This window comes from Micropterus salmoides, unplaced genomic scaffold (genome assembly GCF_014851395.1).
Source record: "Micropterus salmoides isolate LMB-PRFRI ecotype aquatic unplaced genomic scaffold, ASM1485139v1 Ms_hic_scaffold_11, whole genome shotgun sequence".
Lineage (NCBI taxonomy): Eukaryota > Metazoa > Chordata > Actinopteri > Centrarchiformes > Centrarchidae > Micropterus > Micropterus salmoides.
The window spans coordinates 10,820,049-10,839,486 of NW_024040152.1; the positions used below are offsets into that span (position 1 = coordinate 10,820,049).

Sequence of the window (19,438 nt, forward strand, 5' to 3'; positions counted from 1 at the left end):
AGCATGGACAAGGGAAGTTGGTGCTGAGATGGACAGTTTCGAGATTGCCTGGTACTACTGTACTACAGAGCTCTCAGCAGCAAGTTAATTTCATGCTTTTGACAGCGCTGCTTTACTTCAGGTCAAAATGAGAAACAATTAAGTTTCCAGTGTCCATGAAAGGATATAATAACAGACATACTTTGAGTTTATATTAGAAGTCTGTTGCCATGATATTTACAGTTCTCTCAAATTTCAAAACATAAATACCCAGTAATATGCCCAGTGGTAAAGATTTAGCCTGTGAAACGGGTATAGACATTACAGTAGCAGTCCAGACGTTCAAATTTAGCTGTTAACTTTGGAGGAACTTGGACAGTCTTTATACATAAATAATGAGGTATTGTGAGCCAAACATTTTTGTGTTTTTGATGTTATTTGATGTGTTTCAATTTCCACCTGTGACACATTTCTTTTTACTACCCTCCTCCTGTTAAAAACGGCCTTTAATTGGACTGAAGACATTTTTTTTTGGTTTCAGATCAATTGAAGTCTGTTAGAGCTGATGGATTAGTCTACTGACAGAAATTGACTGATTGATCGTCAACTATCAATTAATCGTTTAAGTCATCCTTCCATCATAAATACCAAACATTTCCTTGCTCCAGTTTCTCAGTTGGGAGACTGTTGACCAGACATTTTTACTATTTTGTGACCTGTAATAGGCCAAATGATTAATTGATTGATTGATAACAATTGTCACATTCAATAATCAAAATAACTGTTAGCTTCAGATCCAGAGTTTATGGTTGATTCATCTACAACACAAAATATAAATACCTGTATTGGAAAATGCTGGAGCAAAAGAAATCATAAATATCAAGGGAAAATGGGGTGTCAGAAAATATTGTGTAACCGAGAAAATCCCACTTTTCAAATAATCTTTTAAAAAAATTATTTTTTCACATAGCTGATACACTTCCAGAAAACTTAGTTTGATGCTTCTTTTGCAATTGAGTCTAAGCTGTTATGAAACCAAAACACACCTGCCATTAAATGTTCTCTTTAACACAGGTTTACACCTTTCCAGTTTACCTAACCACTCGACTACCGTTAATCTGCAGCAGTGGGAGGAGCTGGAGAAGGACAGGAGAGGGTAGGATAACAAAAGTGGGAGTTAGATGAAGGGACAGCCGTCTCCTGTATTTTCTTGGTCAGGCAGCAGAGCGTGGAGCGGAGGGGCCAGCGGGCCAGCAGCCAGCTAATGGGGACCAGCAGTGAGCAGGGGCTGAGGACAGCGCTGACAAAAGGAGCAGCGACAGATGCCATTATCTCAGCCTCATGCAGATACAATGGAGCTGGACGACACAGGCCCTGACATTGACAGACGCATGTGTGTGTGTGTGTGTGTGTTTGTGTGTGTGTGTGTGTGGAGCGCCTGTGTGGACTAAGAGAAGAAGCACGTGTGTGTGACCACTGTGAGGTTAATGGAACACGATAGAGGAGAAGTGGATTATCGTGGAGACTACGATTTCTTGGTAACACTTGTCTGAGCTCCACTGCACCCCATGCATGCATGCGTGTATATGCGTGTATGCAATTTGAGTGTGTATTTGAGTAGAGCCTACATGACCCTGTCTTGTTACAGTAAGACAGCTAGATCAGTCACCCACCACTTGCTTTGAATTCAGGGGCATGGTGAAAAGCACATCACATTTGGTCCCAGATTTCACTGGGTGCTACTCTTGACCTTAAAATATGCAGCGATCACTTCACCCAAGGATGTCCTGGTCATTTGGAGAACCAAAAACATGTCAGGGTGGAGTTTTGGAGGGGGGATACGAGGGGGATATGGCGATACATTTAGCAGGATTGGCAGAAAAGGGCTGTTAAGCAGCAGTTTTTGGGAGGGATAAGAAATGTGAGCTTTAGCCAGTGTAGTGCGGTGACATGGGACAGCGTTATTGACTGTGGCAGCGCATGCTGACAGTGGATTGTCAGCCCCTACAGTCATTTGCCAGACTCAACGAATGCAGGGATCAGAGTTTTTGGAGCTTAGAGAACAACATAGAAAAGATGAAGAAAGTGAGAAAGAGAGGAATTGCAAGAAAAGAAATGGGAGAGAGCAAAAACTGGCAGCCATACAAATGCTTGAATATACACATAACACACACACACACACTGAGCTGTGGACGCCCTGCTGAGTGTCTGACACTGATGCTGCCAGACTAATCAGGGTACTCTCTCTCTCACACACTTGCTCATTAGTGTTAGAGAAGGAACCAGACAGTTGTGACGTTGTAATGACGTTGTGTCTTGCTGTTGTACCCGGGTTTGATGTGAAAGGCTAGAGTTTTCAGTTTAGTGTCAAGTCCTAGTTTTTACACAGCTTGAAACAGGTCAATGTCCTACTTCGAAAGGTTCCCCACATGGCACAAGTTGCAATATTATTATCTTTTTCTTAATGGTGGCATAAATTCTTCTTGCTTTATTAGCTTAAAGAATAATTAACTAACTTTTATAAAAAAAAACAAAATGCATGAAGCACTTCAATCAGGATCTTAAAGATTCACAGAAAAGTAGGCTAATAAAATCCTCACTCACAAAGGTCGCCTGTCACAGAGAGTAAAGTTCAGTTTGGAATAAAATCTTATATGTTGATTAATTGATAGTGTTAAAAGGACTTTTAATAAAACTATGGTTAAATACTTTAAGGCAGTTTGAAGGCAGACCTGTTGTTTGCTGTGAACACCGTATAAAGAAAATTTGAGGATGAACTTGTCGAATTTGTCAAACTGGAAGGTAAACTAACAGTGGCTAGAGAGTTATAGGTAACATAAAATTGCTTGCAGTGACTGCAAATTCAAGATTCAAAACCGAATGTGAGACAGGATCGAGGGGTAAACGTCTTTCAAACAGCATTAATGCTGAATAACAGTGACAAATACAGATGGGGGACTAATTGATGAGCCAACATGAAGAGCCTCAATAGTGCTGTGTGCACAACTTCATGCATGGTCAATTAGCAGAGTCTTGAAGTCATTCATTCCACTGAAGGGTGAATGATGAACAGAAATGGACCACTGCACCTAAGACCACTGGATCCGCTGAACATTGGATCACGGATTTTTCACACACTGCACTGAAACAGACTGTGAGGTTTAATTATAGTTTGAACTTGTGATGTTAATGATGATTTTATTGTTAACATGCCATTTTTGTCCCAACTCATTTCCTCCTAAATATATTTCCTGACATTCGCCGTATTCCTATCCTATCGCCAATTTCACTAATCATGACAAACAAGTTAAATAAACCAAGCTTTGCACCAACTGTCTGCTGCTGGGTCATAAAGGCGAGGATACCTGGATATAGCGAGGACTAAGCTTTCCTCCATCTTGTTTTGGGGTCCCTTTCAATTTCTTATAAGCTTGTGCATTCACCGCTCTGTGTTGGTCCACCACGAGCCACCAGTGCTCTTTGTCAGTGATTCAACAATGAACCCCATTTTTAAAAAAGATATTTCCTCATTTGGTGATGAGGTGAGTCTGCCTTGCACATTCCATTGGTGTTCAGGGGGGTTGAGATCTGGCCACAGGATTGATTCACATCATTTTTATTTTTATCAAACCATTTACAGACACCCTGTATGGAAGCATTTCCTTTTAGTGTTTCTCATTTATTCAGAGTTTTCCTTTGATTTGGCACCTGTTTGTACTGTATGTACCTGTCAGAGAAAAGTAAAAAACCGCTTCACATTTTCAGGGAGGCTTTAATTCCATAAGTAGAGGAAGGGTCAACAACTAAGCCAATAACACTGAAAAGGACCCTAGACAGTTCGTCAAAATGAAATTTGAGAAAAACATGCCCTTGCATCCTAAGCCAGTTCATGATATTTCAGCAGTCCTTCACAACTCTGTAGGACACACATACTTTATTAGCCTTTCCATTAACGTGTGCCTTTTTTATGTTTCTCTTTACAGCCCAGGCATGTCCTTTAGCCATCCAAGTTTTATTTTTCTTGATTTGTTGTTCCTAAAGGGAGCAACAGCAGCACAAAGAATACTGAAATCGCTGCTATTAAAACAATAAACTGGCTCCTTTGCTGCTGAGCAGCGCCAGACAGTAGACTGGTGTTGTAATAGCTGTCAAAAAGGCCTCTGAGAATATCTGGGCAGAAGTGGACTTAAAGATGATGGAGTGGACTGAGGGGGATTGTAATACAACACAACATTAGAAAACAATGATCCTCAGGTCACATATAATCCTCAGGTCCCCTAAACATGAAATTTAAGGTTTGTGTTTCAAATGTAATGCCTTATAAAACATACAATTAGGTGTAAGACCACTGGACTGCAGTGGTAGAAGTACTCAGATCCTTTAAAAGTACCAATACAACAGTGTAAAATGCCCTTACTTAATCAAAGGTTCAGAAGTCTTATCAGCAAAATGTCAAAAGTTAAAAGTAGCAAGCACAGTTACTGTAGTTGGCTGAGGTAAATGTAAATGCTCCGTACTTGTATAGCGCCTTTCTAGTCTTTTCGACCACTCAAAGCGCTTTTACACTACATCTGCATTCACCAGTCACACACATTCATACACTGAGCCTAAGTGCTCAAACGGAAACTAACATTCACACTCATTCATACACTGGCGGAATAGCCGTCAGGGGCAATTCGGGGTTCAGTATCTTGCCCAAGGACACTTCGACACGCAACTAGGGGGAGCCAGGGATTGAACCGCCGACCTTCCGATTAACGGCCAACCCGCTCTACTTCCTGAGCCACAGCCGCCCCGACGAGGTGGAGCTAGTTTAACTACTTTATACACTGTTAATGGTTTATTGTAATTAGGTCAAGTGGTTCCCAAACTAGCGTCAGGTCCCACTGAATGGTCACAAGATAATAAGATCTAAGGGGTCTTGATTGATGATTCATGGGGAGGAAAGATAAAAACAAACTTGCTATGCTACACAAAATGTGTATTCATTATATGAACTTTTTCATGAATATCTGATCATTTCAACTCTCAAACACAAATTCTCCAAATTAATTAGTAAAATATGTTGTTTGTAAATGCCCTCTAGAATGACAGATTTACATTCATTAATTTAGCTTTTATCCAAAGTGACTTACAATTGCTATACATGTCAGAGGTCGCACGCCTCTGGAGCAACTAGAGGTTAAGTGACTTGCTCAGGGACACATTTGTGTCTCACAGTGGATTCAAACCCGGTTTTACGATCTGACAATGCTATGGTTAAGGTTTGGTTAGGTTAGGCACAAAAATGACTTTTGTTAGGTTTAGAGAAAGATCATGGTTTGGGTTGAAATGAGCACTTTGTTAAGGTTAGGGGACCTTCACAGTCAGTTACATTAATAAAGACATGGTTATGGGTAGTTAACATTGTCATGATGAAGAGAAATCAATGTTGACTGTTACATAAAAGTGTAAAAGTGTAAGAAATGTAGTGAGGTAGAAGTACCTGGAAGTATGATGGCAATACTCAAGTATAGTGCAGGTACTTCACAATTGTACTCAAATACAGTACCTGAGTTACCTTCCTCCACCACTGGAAAGGCAACAGACTAAAATTAAAATAAAGTTTACCTTTATGTACATCGGGGCATGGGGTGGCAGATGAAGAAAGTAGGCAGATGTTGTAGTCTGTAGAGGTGCTAATCATCAAGTGGGAAAGTGGCTTAAAAAGGTGAAAGGTCGAAGGATCATGTTTGTCTTTGGATTATATGTGTATTCTCATGTTTGGATGCTTTGCTTGTTTCCCTAAAAAACTTTGGAAACTTGGGTGTAATTTCTTTCTTTCCTTCCCTCCTTCCTTCCATGCTTCCTTCTCTCCTCTCTACCTCTCAATCTGGCAGTCATGCTAATGACCCTGCTGTCTGCCCCGGCAGTTTCTCATAACATAACTTATCAGCACCGAACAGGAGTAAGGGTATTTTTAAACTCTGCTGCAACCCCTCTCTCTCTCTCTCTCTCCTGCACACACACACACTTGCATGCATACACTCTGTTACTATTCAGTAGACTTGCTGGGAACCTGTGCTGAGGTCCAGATTGAAAATGTGATGTGTGCTAATGCATTCAGAACAGAGGTGAGGCCGGTCCTTTCCTTTTCTGTAAGCCAACAGTGGGAACACCAGCCCCAATACGGTAAGCTAGAAAGGAGAGCACATTACAGTGGCTGAGTAATGAGAACCATGGAGCTCCAAGTCATTCCCACATTCATGAACACACACACACAGGTCTGTGGGAGTGTGTGAAGCAGCATAAGACTCCAGCAGAGTAGTACCAGCGCTATGCTCTCCTGATGATGGTGATGCTGTGTGAAGTGCAGAGCTGTTCGACACAGACTCCAGCTGCTGCTGCCCTGTATTCAAATGGCACCACAAGACACCAGCACGTTGTCTCTTGGTTCTTATTAGACTCAACCTCTCACTCTTTTTGTCTCTGTCTTTTTTCTCCCAAAAGTCTCTCAACTCTCTACACCTGCGGCATCCCACTTTTACTTTGCTTCCCTCCTCTCCTTACTTCTCTCCTCTACTTGTCATGTGCGCTGTACTCTTGTGACTCTTAGGTATCAATTTGTGGCACATTACATGGAATAAAATAAGATGCATGTGAAGAACAGTTTATTAGGTATTCTTAATTTGTTTGACAACAACCTTCAAAGGGACATCTGAGAATTATAGTGCTTTATGTGAACTGTATTTTTTTTTAAAACCTTTTATTTCACAGTGACTTTTACTTCAAAGGATCTGAATGGGATCAGTGTGCATATCCACCTATCCTATCCAATATTGTATGTTATAGTGTGTGTTTGTGTGTATACATGCCAGTGAGTAGGTGTTCTGTGACAGCCAACATTTCAGACATTCAACATTTCAAGTGTAAAAGAGAGGTGAGAAGAGAGAGACAGCACCCTGCAGCTGTATGAGCGACTAAGGGTGGGTGTGTGTGTGTGTGTGCTTGTAGGCCAGGAATGTGTAAGATGGATGGAATAAGATGAAAAGTGGATGGAAAGATGCTGATGCAGAATGGTTTCTCTGATTACACAGAGCGGGTAGAATGAGAGGGAGTTGAGTGTCAGAGGATTTTATATTTTAGGATTTGCATTGCATTGACTACTGGATGCACTGGCACATCGTAGACACAGATAAAAAACAACATACATATCTTGCATGTCCACTCTGTATCCACTTTATCAGATGCACCCTCCAGTCCACAAAAACTACAAACAATGAGTCAGCTTTATATATAAAGTGTGTGGAAGATGCACTGTGGGGCTGAGATGCAGTTGCTGTTTATTTAAAGGTCAGAAAGAACAAGGGTCATAATATAGGTGTTATGTAAATGTAAGGTGCATTGTACAGTCACACACACAAAAAGTTGAGGATGTGCACATCCAGAGTTCTGGCTGGGGGGTGAGGGATAATATATATAAATTTTTATATTATACATAGGCTTATATGAAGGCCTATGTAGGCCTATAATATAAAAGACAAATAACAGTTGACTAATTCTGCAATAAATGAACAAAAAGTTACATTTGTTTGTTTTGACAGAGTCTAGTGAGTCTTGTTGAATATAATACTAACTAAAGTAGTAGTAATGTGTTGTTTTTCATCTAAATTAAAATGACATAGTCTTCACATTTAAGGCTTACCATTCAGCTTGGAAAATGGGCAGAATCAATAGGAAAAGACTAACTATTTTATCCAGCGACCAGTGTTACTTCAGCACTAAGCAAGGAGCAGGATTATACGCCATCTTGGACTTTTACAACCTTTACACAGGTTGTAACCAAAGGGGCTTCATCTGCCCCACCTGGTCTGAGGGAGACGTGTGTCTACTTTTACTTACAGGTTGAAGTACAGACTTGAATTCTCCCGAACTGTTGCCGAGAAGTACTGGCGACCTGTCCAGGGTGTAGCCGCCTTGCGCCCGATGTCAGCTGGGATTGGCTCCAGCCCCCCGTGACCCTGTACGCAGGATAAGCGGTTGACGATGGATGGATGGATATTGCTGAGAAGTGAGTTTGTATTTTCAACTTTTGTCCCAACAAGATTTATCAAACGCATGTTAATAAAAGCTTCGTTTTCAGGGAGGACAGTCCAGCTTCTAGGCTAGCTAAATTACGACAAGCACAGAGAATTATTTTTGGTGCGCTAATTTCGGCGCGAATTAGCTGCATAAGAAAATACATTTTAGTGGTGGGTAAAGAAGTCAAACTAGAGTTACAACTTGCAAGCTAGCTCAAGAACTGTTAATAGTTTATTTTAAAGGTATAAGTTATATTTCACAGGTGGACAGTTATAAACACCACTGTCACTTGAAGAGGAGAGGGGCCAAATTCATCCATAAAGAAGGGACATTTATGGTAAGTACCCTCAAAGTGGTTCACACTATTCTTATATTTCAGCATTATTGTTGGGTTTATCAGTTTTTGCCAAATTGCCATGGAATTAGGTGTCAGAGAAGTGGACATTTTTCATGAAAGACATGTCACAGTAGAAGAAGCACAGGTGTAACTAATAAAATTAATGATTCCATTTAGCTGCTTTAGTTTCAAGGTCCTAGTAATGTGCATGCTTATTGTTACACTGTCATGGCTATTGGGACAGTCAGTCAGTAACGCCTGTGATTCTCTATGACAAGTATCTGCTGTAGAAAAGATATTTAATGCTAACTTGGTGCTTGTGAATGTGCAACAGCACATTGATGATTAGCTGTGTTTTTAGAATTATATTTAAATGGATTATAATTAAATATTAGACGGATGGGACCTTGCTGATCTCTTGCTGAGGCCTTTCTGTGTGCAGTTACATGTTCTTGCTGTGTCTGCATGGGATGTCTGGTTTCTTCCCACTGTCCAAATCCATATAGGGATAAGTGGTGGCTCAAGGTGTCTAGTAGATGTGGATGTTTTTTTTGTGTAGGCCTATATCAGCCTTGTGACAGGCTAGTGATCTATCCTCCCAATGTAAGCAGGAATAATGTCCAACTCCTGCTGCCCTGCACAGTATTAGCAGGTATAGATAATGGATACATAGATGGGTGGACTTGATGCTGGAAATTAGTAGCTAGGAAACAGTAGGACTGATATCTCTTGTGTTGCTGCTTGTTTTGATATTCTTGTTCCTTGTCATCTTCTCTGATGTTTATTTGTGTGAGCTCACTCACTGAATGTTGGTGTGCTCGGTGATGCTCATAATGTGCTGTCCAAATTATAACAATGACAGAAACTGACTTAATGTTCTGCTGTTATTTGCTGTGCCTGATGGAGTACCAACATTGATGGTTTTAATGAAGCCCCAATAAGAGGAAAACATGAAATATTGGTTATTTCTGAGGTGACAAATAAGACTGATACCCTACAGTTAGCACTCTGGCCACCTCTGGTCCACTTCTATATTCAATTTAAAAGACAGGCAGCTTATCCACTGAAGGATCCAGGGCCACTAGTGCATGCTAATGGTGCAGCTCTCTGGACCTGTAGTTTCCATCGCACAACCTATCTGCGCAACACAGTGACTATGTGTATTTTAGACACAGCTGCAGCTTGCCTCCCTCTCTCCCACTGTCTTTCTCTCTCTTCTTCCTGTCTCTGGCTTACTATTTTTTTCTCAGACTCGCATGTATGTGGATGTTTGAGCACAAGCGAGTGCAACTAAACTCACACATACACAAACACGCGCATACGCTCACACACAGCGGGCGTGGGGCCTGCAGCTCCTGGGTGTTTTGCGGGTTGGATTCACACCAATGCTTTCTCTGACTGCACTATTGTTATTTAAATGTGGGAGGGCGATCAGCAGCAAGCATTAATGGCATCCTCAGCAGTGTGGATGAAGCACAAGACACACACACCCACACTCACAAAAGCATACACATAGACATCCGCACATGCACGTGCAGACACACACTTTTTTCGCTAGCCTTGTGGATGCACCTTGAGGGCCATATGAATAACAAATACCTCTGCCATCTGCAATACCACAGAGTATTTCCAACCATTTCGGCACATTAGTCAGCAGTCCTTTGACTTAGGCTCTCCACGCACCACTTGGTGTATTAGCAACGCTCTTCTCATCTACGATACACTGTGTTTCAGGGTGCAGTTCGAAGAGAAGTTTGTTTTCTAAGATTAAACTTTATGTTGCTGCTGATCTGACCTTGTCCTCTTGAGTTTGATGTAGTGGGAGGTGCTTGAGTTGTTTGCTGCAGCGATGTTTTGTTCTGTCAAGGCCAGTCAGAGCCTAGCAGGAATACCTGTGGTGACGGTATCGTTTTAAATTGGTGAAGACCTCCCCCACCCTGCCGACACTGCCAGACCAAATGGGATTAGACAGGCACCCCTGGCCATTAACACTTGATCCTTACCTGCTTCCTTTCTTCCTAGAAAACTATGGCTTCAATATCTGGACATGTTGCCTTCTGATTCCACCTGAAATTTAGAGTTTTAAATTTAATTGCATGTTCATGGACAAAAGAAAAGTGTTGCTTGAATTGAATTGGATGTTGCATTAGGGTTGGTGTCGTTAATCAAGGTTTCATTTGTAGCACAAGCAGTGCAACATAAAAAACAATCATTTAGATTTTCTTTAAGGTTTCCAACTTGATCCTATTATAGAAACAACATGAAGTGCATTCTTAACAGACATTGCTAGTGCAAAATGATTGAGTAGCTACTGTGAGCAGTGAAGTGATGTACTCAAGAAGAGATCCCAACCTAAAAATCGTCTGTCAGCTTTTTATAGATCATTTGAGTTAGGTTAGAAATAGTGTCACGAATAGTGTGGCATCAGAGATAACTGCCAAGTTATGCTGTTGGTATTTTGTTTTGTAAATTTAAACATTCAGTTGTTGATAACAGTACTGACCTCAGTATTATTTGGACTCTACCCATAAATATTTGCACATTTTTTATGATATGATTTTCCATACAATTTAATTATTTTACCATTAAAGTCTCCAGTATTTATTATCTCTTTCAGACATACAAAAATTATTATTTTAAAAGAAAGGAAAATAAAACAGTATATGCAGATGAATAGGCTAGTTAAACAAACACATAGAAGAAGAAAGAGATAAAAGAATTGGAGTACAATTTGGATTTCAGCATAAATGTGATGGAATACCTCGATTTAAAGCAACCAAAGACAGACTTGTCAATCTAGTTATTTTATCTTGACACAATTTCACAATTAATTTACCCAAAAAAGTATATTACAATGTATATTGAAATCATGATATACAAAAATATTATTGCAAACTTTGAGTTTTAGCAAACAGTGATGCACAGCTATTTGTAATTTATTAAAACAATCAGCTTGATGTTAGTGTGGAGCAGATTGTTTGGCTGAAAACTGCTGCAAAAAGTCTGATGAAATGGTTCTTTGCAATTTATAAGGGAATTACTGGATCCCTCTGAACTGATCAAGCCCAGTAAATGTGGAAAAACTTGCTGATGACTGTCTGTAGTTTCAAACATGAATCTTATAGGTGTCCTTATTTTAATGTAAGGATACCTATAAGATTTTCTACTTCTCTCAGCTCACCTTCATTTAGTCACTTAATGATGATGACAGTAAATATGTTGAAATGTAAACATCTTTCTAACCTGAAAGTCTTTATAGCTTCCATGTTATATTTTGTATTCTACCCTCCAAAGAGACAATAAAGTAAACAATATTACACACCTCTTGGTAGATGAGAAGGTAATTCAGGGGCATTTCAGAACATATTTAAATATTCCTCTTTATTGTGATTTAGGCTGTATCACAACCATTACTCTTTCTCACAGTTTAACATGGAAAGTCTCCAACTTGTGTGCCTCATCTCCGTGTAATTAAAGCAACTGTTATTATAATTATATTACTGGATGCTCGGAGTAATCAATTAACTACAAAGCAACACTTTTCTTCGCAATTTATCAAAGACAAAGAACCAGTTATATAATGTAAAAAAAATTTAATTAGAAGTTGCCAATTCATGTGAAATATATAATACCTGAGTGTGTACTCATAAGCATCACTTAAGTATGGTTATATTTTTGGGGTTGGGTTGATGGCATTGGTGTATATCTGCTTGTGTGTTAAAATCTGTGCATTTATTTTTTTTTGCAGTAAGCACGACTGTGCATTTTTGTGTTTTTGTGTGTGTGCGCGCAGGAGTGCATTTGTGTGAGTCTGTGTGTGTTGTCAGAAGTGATCCCATTTTCATTACTCACTGACTCAAAGAAGGAGGTGAGGCCCTGGCTTGCTGCAGTGATAAATGCATTACCCCAATAAACCCTGTCTCCACTGAGGTGCTGAATGCACACGCACACACACACACACACACACACACACACACATAGAGGGAGGCAGAGAAAGGAGGTTGGCAACAGAGAGAGAAAGGAATGGATAGATAAAGGGAGTAAAGAGACAATCAGATGGGAAGAGAAAGACAGTGACAGGTAAGAGGAGATGAGAAGAAGAGATAGAGGACGAGAGGGGGGAAAAAACAACAGAGATGGGAAGACAGGGAAAAGTGACAGGTGCTGAGGAAAAGCAAGCGACAGGAAAGAGAGGAGACAGAGGCAGACAGGCTCTGGGAGGGAGGTGGAGGTGCAGAGACAGAAGGTTAGGGGTAGAGGGGTGCTAATGGCTGTATGCAGAGCAGGACTGTGGGGCATGCAGGGGGTAGTGAGGGCACATGGATGGATGTGTGTGTGTGTGTGTGTGGGGGGGGTGGGGGGGGTGGAAAGAAGTATAAATGGAGGAATGGGAGGGAGGTGGGAGGTGAAGGATCAGTGGTGTCCAGCTGGCCTCTTCCTCGGCCCCTCATTAGAGCAGCACAGGTCTGTCACGAATAGTAATCCTGGAGGAAGAAATGGGGGAGAAAATGTATATAGTGTGTGTGTTTAAAGGAGAGTGGGTACACCAGACTCTGTGATATCATGCATATGTGTGTTCATGTACATTGTGAAATGACTGTAAGGGAGAGTGAACTGACTATCAACGAACAAGGTACATGTATTATTTAATGCATGTTTCCAATTGCAAGTATGTAAATGAGCAGGTATGTGATAAGAGATACTGTATTTATGTGTTTACATATGCATATTTGTGATTGAAAATGTTTTTGTGGGCATATTATAAGATGAATGTATGTGTGTATATATACAGTATAGTGAAAGGTGTATGTGTGTATGTTTGATGTGAATGCATATGAGTGTGTGTATAATGATGTGATGTCAGCGTGAGTTAGCGCATGCATTTGGGTGTGCTTACATGGCATGGGAATATTTAGATGTGTATGCAGTGTGTTTTCATGAATATATGTGAACGACTGTGTGTGTGTGTGTGTGCGCTCTCACTCGAAATCACCCCCCCCCCAAACCCCCCCTCTCTCCCTCTTCCTCTTCCTCTCTCTTCTTTGCCTCCCAGCCCACCACCTCTGGTAATGAGGTGAGGGTGGGAGCGGATCAGAACCCTTAGTGGAGTGGACCGGTCCCGTTCTCAGCCGCAGCTACATGTGGGTCTGACCTCCCTCATTAGCCGCCATCACAGGCACAAGCGTCGGTGTGCAAATTGAAAACACCAAGTTCACCAAATCAAATCAGAACCTCTGCAGAGACCTGCAGAGTCTGAGCTAAAAAAAATAGAAGAAAAAAATGCCAAGCAGGTCTTTTTAATGTCTTTTTGGGATTCTCAAGGAATTAGAGAAGGAGTCACACGTGGTGTGTTGGTGGGTGAGATGGGGAAAACGAGAGGCTGAGAGGGGTGGAGGGCAGAATACAATTAAAAGGCAGCAGAGAGTCAAGGGGACTGACCTGATGATGGGAGGGGAGAGGAGGGGAGAGGGGGCAGTTCTTAGTGCACGTGCACCACATAATGAAAGGTTGAACTTTTGTGGCTGGGGTGGCATACCAAATTGTCTCACCCTGGGAGTGTTGAGAGGGAGAGTGGGGAAAGAGAGAGAGAGCAGCCTGCAGGGTGAGATAGGGAAGGAAAGAGAAATGGAAACAACAGGCGACCCGAACGAAAGAGGCAAAGGCGAAGGAGAGCCAGACTTTAACGAGGGACAAGGGAGGTAGAGAGGGACTGAACATGGGAGGGACAAAGGGATGCAGACCTACTTGCTGAATGAGTCGAGAGGAGGAGGATGGTGAAGGAAAGGAGGGAGAGACAGAGCGTGTGAGAGGCCCCCGCTACGTGGCTGCCACGGGGCCCTGAGTGACAGAAATTAATAATTAGTGACAATGATTGACAGGGCTCCCTCCATCTGCGGCTCTCCGCCGCCTCACAACGCCTGCCTCCGCCAGCGACCGCAGGCACAATGAGCTCCAGAGGGATTGTGGGAGACGCACTTGATTGACAACTGCCTCCTGGAGGGGGGGGGGGGGGGGGGGAGAGGTGTGCAGAGGCAAAGGAGAGAGTGAAAGAGAGGAGGGGTGGTGTGCAAGAGGGAGGGATGGAGGGGAGAGGTGGTCGACGGGGGCAAAGGGGGACAGAAAAAGAAAGGGGGGTTGTGGGTTTAGGAAGATGGTCAGTGATTTTTTTTCCCTCAGAGATTGAGGAAGGAATTGCTGCTATCAACTTCTCTCTGTCCTCTCTTCCATTACCTGTCCCCACTTTCTCCATCACACCTTGGGTTGTGCATATTGCCACCACGCTTCCACCAGCGCCTCACACCACTCCACATCAGTATATAGTACCATTATGCAAAAGTGACAAATTTCCCACAGAAGGAAGGAGAGGGATAAATAAAGAGGGGGAAATGAGAAAGGGGTTTGAGGCCTCAGGTTTCTGCCGTGAGGAGGAATAGCCTGTAAATAGCCATCAGCAGGGAATTTGTCACTCTCTCCACTCCTGTCGTGTCTCTGTTATCCTCTCTTTAACCACCCTTCTATCACTCCTGCTAGCCATCCCTACTGTCTTTTGCTTTACTGTCAGCAGTGACACTACAAAGTGTCTTGCGCTTGCTCATCTTGTCTTTCTCTGGGTGTGAAAATGCTTCTGTGGAGGAGTGAAGTCTTGTATGACGATGCACACACAAACTGTATGACATGAAGTCACACACATGTCATTTCACTGTCACGCTTTTTTCTCTCTCTCATTTTCTTTCTTTCTTGTTTAATATTTGTCCTTTTTTACTCTTCCCTCACATTCCTCTCCTCGCCCTGCCCTCCTGTCCTGTTTTTAGTTCATTTTACTCTCTTTTGATCCCATTTTTTTCTTTCCTTCCCTCTGGTATAGCCCTCCCTTCATCCTTTTCCCTTCCATGCCAGGCCTGTTTCAGCCTGCCATGACATGGCCTGGGCTAATGTGCTCCAGTACGGCTTAATCGCTGCACAGGTCTCCAAGGCTTACTGCTACACACTGTAACAAAGTACACTATTTACCTTAGGGCCACACAGAGAATAAGCTTGCACAGAGCACAGTGAAATCCAGTGGGGAATCAGTTTCACATCACAACACATTATTGATTCCCCCCCCCCCAAAACAGACATGTTATTCATTGTTGCCTGAGCCTAGTTTCCTATCTCTCTGTCCCTTACAGAGGTGGAGGGAGCTCAGGATTAAGGTCATGCCTTCGAGGTAAACAATGTAATGTGTAATGTGTTATTTTTTACACCAAAACTATCCATTTTACTGGTTAATGCTTATTTCTGCTTTTACTGTATCACTTTTTTGATGTATATCATGTAGTAACTAGCTAATTTGTTGAGTCTTTTTTTTTCAGTAATTAGTGAATTGTTTAGTCTATAAAATGCCTGAACATAGTAGAAAGACATATAGTCTCTGTAGTCTAAGACATAGTTCCCAGAGACAAGGGTGATGTCTTTAAATTACTTGCTTTTTCCAATCGACAGATGAGCAGCCAATCCTTGCGTTTCAGAAGTGGGATCTAGTCAGTGTTTGACATGCTTGGTAGGTTGACATTTGCTTGGTCTATTACTTTAACAATTAATTGATTATCAGTATTGCTAACAATTTTTTTTAATCAGGTCGACTAATGATTTAAGCGACTAATTGATTCATCAGTATATGAAGAGCTGATTTTATGGAAGGCAGTTTTATATCATTTAGCCCTGATCTTTGGGAACTTTCCCAGTGTGTTACTGTCTCCGTCAAAACCATTAATCTCCACAGCTTGATTTAAGGATTCAGCGCTCTTACATGGGTTTAGAAAAGTTGAGTCTTATCCATTATTATTCCATTATTATTTAAAAACATGCAGCTGTTTTTATTTACTTTATCTATTATAAATTAATTTGAACCAGAAACCAAGCTAGTTAATTTGGTTTTGTTTGAACATTTGTTGAATGCAGTTAAATGTCCTTGAAGGTCCCTCATCACTTTCTTCCTCTCAGTTCATGGTCCAGCTGAGGCATGTAACTTTTCTGCAACCCTTTACTCTTACGCACACAGGCGCGTGTACACGCACACACACACACACACACACACACACACACACTAAACAGACGGCACAGAACACGTGGAGTTGACAGCTGGTAACTGCAGGGCCCAGCAGGTGCAATGTGTGTGTATGTGTGGTTGGCCCCAGAGGGCCCCTGACTCATGGCCAGAGAGGCAGACAGAGGTGTGTATGTGCGTATGTATGTGTGTGTGTGTGTGTGTGTGTGTGTGTGTGTGTATATATATATATATATATATATATATATATATATATATATATGTGGATGTTTTGTGGGCCTAGCTGACTGACTAGCCTGGAGTTGACTTCACTTCAGCTCCAGTGATTGATTGGAATAGGCCTGGACATGGGGCGATGTATTGCCTTTGGTCACTACCTTTGACTACCTTCATTACATCAATACCCCTCTCTTTCTGCTTTCCTGTTTTGTTTTTGTTATTTGTGTTTTTTTGTGGCCTTGTGCTGAACTTTGAAGAGTTCACTTTATTATGATAATCAGCACAGCAAGACATGTTTTCCTGGTCCAGGAACTTTCATTGAAAGATTTGATCTGCTTTATGAAATGAATCATTGCTTGCAGATAAAATGACAGGATTAGCTTATAGCAGATGGGAAGTTTGGAGGTTTTAGTGCACAGTGAAAAGCTTTCTCTCTCTCTCTATCTGACTCTGTCTCTCTTTATTTCTCTCTCTCAACAGAACCAGCTTGTTCTTGGTCAGTATGCCATTTGATGGAGTGTGCTTGCCATCTCGCCTGCCTCTGGCCATGGTGCCATCTTGAAAGGCGCCGCGGCACACACACCTGGCCCGCCGGCTGCCTCTTTGGTCTGCCTCACCTTTTGTCAGCACCATGTTAATGAAGGCCCTGTCAGTGTCCACCGCTCGCACACCGGGGGCGCCTTTTAATGAGTTCGCTATTTGATCGCCATAGACACCCAGCACGAATGATGCTCATTTTTTTTTTATCCCTCATGGATGATGCTCCTTCGCTCTTGTATATGTATGCATGTTCACAGAAGTGTGTGTTGGGCTAAAGGGGAGGGAGACAAAAAAGAGGGGGCCGGTCAGCTGATTAGGACGAGTTTATAATAAAAGGGGGAGGGTGGTTGTCTTCTAAAAAAAAAGGGAAAGAAAAGAAAATTATTATTTTTATTCCCTCCTCCCTCTGTACCCAAGTGAGTCGTGGCTCTCCCTTTTCAGGGTTAGATGAAAGCAGCTGGGCGCAGGGCTTCCAACAAAAAGTGCCAAGCGATCACAAACAAACCTTCAGATGAATCACATCAAAGGCGCTGCCCCAATTGTTAGCCCTCTCGTATCTGCGGAAAATTGGCTCATTAAGGGCAAAAAATGACATTGTTTACATTAGCCGGGGCCCTGATTAGTGCCAGCCATGTTTGTTGTGTTGCTCTGCTGTCCGCTTACCAACAGACCACTTCAGCCGCCCTGCACAATCGCTCCTTTGAAGGCTTTCTTTCTCTGGAAAAAAAGGAGATAGAAAGAGTGAGGACAACAACAACAAAAAGAAAGGGAAAAACAGGGGGAGAAATACATCCGTACACAGACACACACAAACACATTCAATTGCTGTTCCAAACCCACACAAATGGACATGATAGCTGGTCTTTTCTCTCTCTGCCTCTCTACTCTGCTTGTCAGCTTTCCTCTCTTTAGGACTAATTAGGTTGCTTGTGGAAATAGAGGCGATAGGAGAGGACAGTTGGGCCAATGATGAGTCTGTTTGTGCTGTAATTGCACTGATAAAGAGGGCGGTGTTGTTGGCGGCAAAGAAAAGAAAAAGAGCTTGACAATGAAAAGGCCTGGGGCTCTTCTTTGCGCCAACGGCCTCATCTCAGTGAAAAGAACACCTTTTGTGGAGCGAGGGTTTTGTAAACTGAGATGATTTCTAATCTGTGGAAAGTGCCATGTGTTTTAGACAGGCGGGTGTGCGTGTGTGTGCTTTTGATCTCCTAGCTCTAAGGTGTAAGGGTCCTTCTGCCTCTTCCTTTTAACTCCTTTCTTCATTCTTTTCTGTCCCCTTTTCCTTTTTTTTTACCATTTATAGAATCTGTAGAATCATGCAGTACTAGAAACCTACATGAGATGTAGTAAGTTTTATCTTTATCTTTTTATCATTTCTGCAGCTTTACTGAACTTATGTAGCAGCAAAAAGCCATAGTATACATCATATATTCTGTGCAAAGACAAAACTGTACTGTGTATATTCTCTTTATTGCACACATGCATATGTATATAGTTCTGTGTTTATTATTATTTTTGTTTAGCTTTGTCTTGTTTCTTTCTTGCGATTGTTTTGACTGATATTGCGGTAGAATTTGCGATATTAGAGAGAAACGTAATTTTTACATCATTATTCTCATTTTTATTGAAGAACATATTGGAATTATTATGGTGTGATTTTTGAGGAGATTTGTACCAAACAAAGAAGTCTGTAGAATATGATGTGTAGGCTAGGACATATTTGCAGCACACAGTTAATATTTATTAACATTTTACCCTAAAAAATATTGTTCCTCCTGTGATTTGAAAAGGGCAAGCCATTTTGTGATTTTGATTTAATTGTTCAGCCTGAAACACTGAAAGCAAACTAAAACTGAAGTCAAATTTCTTGTATGTGTATACATACTGTACTTGAACAATAAAACTGATTTTGATTCTAGATGCAGTGATTCATAAATAAACATGCATAACATTGCCCCTCCGAATTAATCGTATTAAAGTTGTAAATTTCCTTAGAAAAGAACATGTCTATATTTTTGATTCTGTCTGAGACTTTTTGGCAAACTTCCCCCAACAAGTTCCCTCAATGAAACATTTAACCTATTAAAATTCAGGAGGGGACATTTCATCAATCCCAGCTTGGTCTGGCAGTGGTAAGAGAACGAGACGCGAGTGGCAAAAAAAAGCATTAAAAAAAAACTTGGGGAGTAAAACTTCAAGTTATAGGTGAGCAGGTCAAGCTGCATTGCTAACGACAGCCGCCGACCCGGAGCTCG

The 19,438-nt window shown here is 41.6% G+C and overlaps 1 long non-coding RNA gene across 1 annotated transcript; it reads left to right on the top strand.

Annotated features, from left to right (window-relative positions):
* The first annotated feature begins 8,000 nt into the window (after positions 1-8,000).
* Positions 8,001-17,313, top strand: LOC119897267. Its single transcript, XR_005443388.1, has 5 exons — positions 8,001-8,029; positions 8,303-8,377; positions 15,547-15,584; positions 15,860-15,917; positions 17,124-17,313. It is a non-coding gene; the product is annotated as an uncharacterized LOC119897267 (long non-coding RNA).
* The last annotated feature ends 2,125 nt before the right edge of the window (positions 17,314-19,438 follow it).